Source organism: Stegodyphus dumicola, chromosome X2, assembly GCF_044657685.1.
Source record: "Stegodyphus dumicola isolate Sdum_Otavi_A_Nest chromosome X2, ASM4465768v1".
Lineage (NCBI taxonomy): Eukaryota > Metazoa > Arthropoda > Arachnida > Araneae > Eresidae > Stegodyphus > Stegodyphus dumicola.
In genome coordinates, this window is record NC_140781.1 from 117,852,545 (window position 1) to 117,858,893 (window position 6,349).

Genomic DNA, 6,349 nt, shown 5'->3' on the forward strand with positions numbered 1-6,349 from the left:
CCCAGGAGTCGATTGTAACGTTCGCTGCTAACTTTAATCCTCACAATATTTCCACGTATCGATTCCTCCAAGAAAAAGAGATAGAGGATGAAACTGATAGTGAATCCACGCCATACCATTACATGTGCCGAGTGTCACGTGAAGATTCGCTGAACACCATCTATAGCAGTTTATGAGTGTTGGCTGTTCCTTTTAAGTGGAAATGCTCATTCCACGGGATATTTGACGTCCATTTTTTTATCTTAGGACCGGGACAGAGTTGATGCATTTGAAGTACTTAAGAAAATCATAAGGAGGGGGTATATTAATTCAGAAAAATTAAAAATTCATTAAAGAAATTTTATTGTTAATTTTCAACTATGACACATATTACGAGACTACTTTTTAAAACATTATACTCAAAGTAACAAAACGTTGCGAACAATAAATAATTATAATAATTTAAAAGCCTTGACACTACATTATATTGTATGTACTAAATGACCAACCATGTGGTTTCTCTAAGTTGTCTTTTCTAGGCATTATATCGACATCCTGCCGCCGTTAGTATCAACATAGTAAACATCAACTTATTTGAATATGAATTAACTGATTTAAGTTGCATCCTTCTTTTATAAATAATTAAGATAAGCGAGATTAAAAAATTTATTCTCACAAGTTATATTTTCTCCCTTCTTCCATCATTCCTTCTTGGTGTGAAGGTAGCAAACTCAGCACGTCTTCGAGAGATCCAGGTTCGAGTCCCGGTGAAGGCATTGCTAATTTTTCACGTCTCCAGCATCAAAAAACCTATTGACTCTACAAAGTGATGCACTTTATTTTCAAAATATTGCGCACACCTTTTTTCTCATGAAAGTTTATTGCTGATATTAATACTGAGATTAATTCTTGTTTAAAGTAATTAGCCGTAGAGGTGGAATTAGAATACGCTATGCTAGCAACAGTAGTGATTCTCTATCGGCCTCCCTACCTGGACTTACCAAATTTTCACTGTACGAAACCACTTTTATACTTCCACTATACGAAAGAGCAAAGTTCAGAGTAGTCAAATTTATACCAGTCTAGTAAAGAAGTTTCCAAAAGCAATCATCAGCTGAACATGGGCAGCTCGGCAGTTCCCATGTTTGTTCAATAGACCTTCTTAATTTGGCATTAGTGCCAAATTAAGAAGCAGCTTAAAATTATTAAATAGGAATACAGAGGCAAAAATGTTTCATTTATTAGTTTCGTGCTTCATTCTTCGAATAAAATTTTCCGTGAAACAAGATACACAGATCAAGTATTTTTGTGCCGATCAAAAGGGATAGTGTTTAGTGACTCTGACTACCGTACCGAATGTGCCGGGTTCCAATATCGGAATATTGAATGCTTCTAAATGTACAGTCTGTTTGCGGCATGGAGGCGTTCTAAGTATTTGGAGAGCCAAAAGTCCATTTTTGTGGTTTGGTGGTAGGGAAAGAGCGTTGTGAAACCCTCGAACCCACCTCCCGAACTGCTTTCCCTCAAAATTGGAGCGGAACTGGGCAAAAGCGTATTGCCACATGTATGGTGTCCAACGCTTTTGCCAAGGGCAGGCGTAGCTTTGTACCCCTTGCCACGATGAATTTCGTGGGAGTGTTCTGATGAGGTCAGACAAGTGAGATTAGTCACAACAGCAGGTCTTTCTGCTGTTGTACCCGCTCAAAAATTCGCTTAACACCATCTACATCAGTTATGAGTATTGATCATTCCTTTAAGTGGAACTTATGTTTATTCCACAGGATATTTCATATCCATTACTCATCGTAAGACTGAGACAGAAGTAACTCATTTGGGGTACTTACCTTAAGTGAACTGCAAAGAGGGTCGCCACACTGATTCAGAAAAATTACAAGTTCATTAAAATATTTTGTGGTTGTTGTTGTCAGCTTTCAATTGTGAAGCTCATCGAGAGACTACTTTTTAAAACAATATACTCAAAGCAAAGCTGTGCATCTGATTGCATTTATAATTATCACTGGGAACGAAATAAATCTATATTTGCAGCTGCAATTAGAACGTATTAAGTTGCAGAGTCATTAGGTTATTTTTAAGCAGCAGACGTTACAAAGGGGGATAAAATACCTTATATATTTCCTCTTTTAAAGGGCGACTGAGGTTAGGAGACCCAATCGTCAAATTCTGGTGGTGACGAATTGTCGTTCACCATCTTTTAGTTCGGGCACCGCTGTAGAATCATTAGGTTATTTTGAAGCAGGAGTACGTGGAAAATGAGCAGTGCCCTCGCCGGGACTCGAAGCTGGACTTATTGAAGTCGTGCCGAGTGTGCTACCAGTAACACCACGAAGGCATGTGGAAAGAAGGGAGAAAATACCTTTTAAAGTAATCGTCAGCCTCGTTTCATTATCTTTCAAAGCTAAAATGCAAAGAGCTAAAATAAGGTGTATCTTTCTTTGTTTTTAGTTGTTCTGGTGTTTATATGAAGAATTAAAAATCTTGAGTACCAAAGAATAAAATTCATCATGGATGAATTAATTCACTAATTCTAAAATTTCGGATATAAAGGATTTGCTTTGTAAAGTTTCGTTAAAGAATATATTTTAAAATTTCTATCCGCTGATTTTAACTCTTTGAAATCCAGACCCTTCGCTAAGCTATATCCTCAAAATACCTGAACCGCCCGAAATACTTTTCCAGTTTCACAGCAATTTTCTCCCCTCCCCGTCCATTAACGCAGAAAATAGGTGAAGATGTCCAATGACATCCTTTGTACTTTCTAACAAAGATTCCATTAGCCTTTGACCCCGTTCTTTATAAAACTATTCTGAAGGTCAGATCAACAAGCCTTTCCGGCTTTGTTATGATCACGACTGAGATTTTGTTTACTTCCGTTATTTTTATAGGAAGGAATAAATTGTTTAAAAATAAATATAATCCTTAAATTTTTAAGCTGCTCTTTTATTGCTGTTTAAACCTTAAAAGCACACTGTACCACAAAAGAATCAACAGCGAAATGTCACGATCAACCAAAAGATAAAAAAAAACCTCTTAGGACAAGCTGTCTGCAGTAAACTGACACAATGCATTTGGGCAAAGTGCACCTGCTACTACATACCTTAGGGAGGGGGAATAAAAGAAGATTACAATCTCGGCCGTTTTCGGGCGGTTCTGGTCGTTTCAATGTAGGGCCGTGTCGGGCGGATTAAATGTGAAGGAGTTAAAGTAACTATTACCGAATTTTGCTAAAGAAATTAATTTATTATTTAAAAACATTAAACTAATTTCATAACATTTAGAATGTGTGAGGGGACAGAACATGATAGGGCTTTTGATTTAGAAAAAAACTAAATTAGAATATTAAAAATCAGTTATAGTAGAAGTGGTCAGTTAATTTGTTGTTGCGGTCGGCATTTTATGTAACACATTAATCGTGAACTACCTAGCAAATTCACAAAATTTAATGCACTTAAACAGCTTGGGCTAATCGATGATAACGGGAAGAGATGCAGTATGAAACATTATATATAATAATTGTACTTTAAAAATATTATCTGAAAAACCCGATCTTCCAGAAATTGCCATGGGATTGATTTGTGACTACGCCTGAATTAGAACTACTGATCTCAGAAACAAATTATAGAAGCATCTAGAAAAAGAATGAATTCAAGACTGCTTAAATTGTTTCTAGAATGAGCAATTATAAGTCATGGATGTTGAATAATGGGATGTTGCAGGATTCGTCCTCCAAAACACGCTCAGTTTCTCATAAAAATACTGGAGGTGCTCGAAATTTGTTTTCTCCAAAACTGGCCATAGGAGTTCTATAATATTAAAGTTGGAAGATTTACTGAGACATGGAAAATGGGAAATCTCGTCACTATTCTCAGAAAATCAAAACGTTACGTTATGAGATGCATGAAATGGCTTCTTATTATCTTGATAAAGAATGTCTCCTTCAGAGAACAACCATAGAAATAATCACCCAAAATGCTTTTACAGCCGTAGTCAGCGATATGACCGAGTAGTAAAGTAGCGGAACTCGAATAACATGACCGAATGTTCATCATACCTAACTTTCGACATAAGGAATCCTGATCATAAACTTGGGTTGACGTTCTCTACAAATCAAATCTACCACAGATTAGAAACATCGTGTAATTAAACTCGTCAGACCAGATAAGAGTCGTCTCTGATCGAGAGTGCAAGTTTTATAATTGTTGCACCATTCTGTCCTTCCTCTTGCAATTCCACCACAAAGACCGTACTTGTTGAGTTCCCTTCTCACTGTCTTTATACTCACAGAGTATGCAAGCATGTTTTTCAACTCAGAATTAGTTTTCCAACTCCTGTATTTTAATTTTGGCCACAGCGTGGTCTACAGCATGCTTCATTATCTCCCTTTGTCGTTCAATAAATACGGATTGATGTTGTTTATCGAATGATAGTTTTCTCCCAGGAAAACAATATAGTGTCATAACCTTGTAAGATATTTTCTCTCTTTCCTTACCGCATGTCTTCTAGGTGTAATTGGAGAGCATGTCCGGCTAGGAAAGGGAAGTCATAGTCGTCGAATCCCTGCGCTGGCACTACACAGTTTTCATGACTCCTCCTCTAATGAAATACCTAATGACTCTACAATCTTCAATGTAACATCTCAAAATATACCAGCTAAATTTGTTGTTTTGGTCAGTTTAATACCCACTGTACAAGCTCAAACCATTTGCCGCTTTGAAACGTTGTAAATTATGACATATTCAACTGCACGTGCTTATAAAAATGTATAGAAGGCATCTGTGGCTTTCTACTGATTTCACAAATTTCTTACTACCCAAGAATAAGAACTGCGGCCTCACATTTATTTTCAAATAGAAAATGTAACTGAATCTCAGGACATTGAATTTGTAACTTCGTATTCTGAGATGAAATTTAATAAGTTTACTTTTGTTAAAATTGAAGAAATGATTAGTGTGTACATAATAATACAAAATAGTATATTATTAGACATCATTCTATTTCTTTTCAGCAGGTGGTTAAAACATTTTTGAGATTATTTTTGGTAAATATGAAAATGCAACTTTAAAAATAAATATATCAACATAATTTTAATGAAGACTGAAGGAAATGATTGATAAATCAGATTGAATCTATCTTATCAGCCACGAGAAAACAAACACTTACTGTTGTAATAAAGAGAATACTGCATTTGCAAAGATTATTTAATAGAAGATCCGCTGTCTGTATTCCATTCGCTGTTCACACAAGCGATCTCTTCATACAGGGATGGGAAAACAGAGTATGATTCCCTCTTCATACTGGGATAAACAAGAGAGTACATCACGTGGAGCAAGGAGCAATGGCTCTCAATACACTTCACAGTAGAGTCGAAATACTTTCTACAATGTAACTCACATCGTTGGTGATCTGGAGAGAATTTGAAACATAATACAAGTCAAACTTGAACGAACCATTTAAGTGCTCGACAATATCTTCCATTTGGACAAGAGTCAGTTTAAGTGGTTTATTTACCTAGTCCTGCAGTATAACAGCTCAGATGTATAGCGATGATATCTTGAACTTTAAATAAAAATATATATTGCCGCAATTGGCAATTCCTTTGTTTTAATGAAAAGAAAGCATGTGTAGTTAACCAGTACTTTCATGAGCAAGGTAATCAGCGAATGAACTGGTCAGCTCGATCAAGCCCATCCAGCATGAGTAGGGCTACATTGGAAGCGAAGATAACAGCTTTGTCTGTCTTGGAAGAAACTTAAATTTCGCTGCAGTGGAAGTTATGGCATGTCTTGCCTTTGCTCCCAGTTGAAATGGTTGACAATTTAATCAACAGTATTAAAAGGAGGTGCTACAGCTACCTTCTTGCTGGCATATTTCATATCAAAATTGTTCTAATTTGTTTTAAGTAAATAAGTTTTTCAGTTATGTGATTTACGTTAAACAAAAACAGCTGATATTTTTTCCAGAAATATAAAATGTGTAGTTTTTTGGCCATGCAATAACATATTATATAGATCATGCAATAAGTTGTTAGGTACGTGTGTTAATTTTCATAGACCTTTCTTTGTTTCTTTTAAAGTTTCTTCTTTAAAAACTGTATGCTCTTTAAACTTTGGAGGTCAGTATATTTCTATAAAATCAAACGTTGAGCAATAGACAACTATCGAGAGAAAAAACAGTAAATTAATAGAAATGCCTGACGTAAAGGAAGTTTCAGAACTCAAATCGCTCTGAGATAATAATCTAAATTTGACTTTAAGTAGTGAATGTTAAGGCAGGAAAATGCCGTTTTCATCTGAAAGTTATATAATTCTGCTTTATCTTGTTTTATGACGAAGTATCTTGGCAACTGATTTGT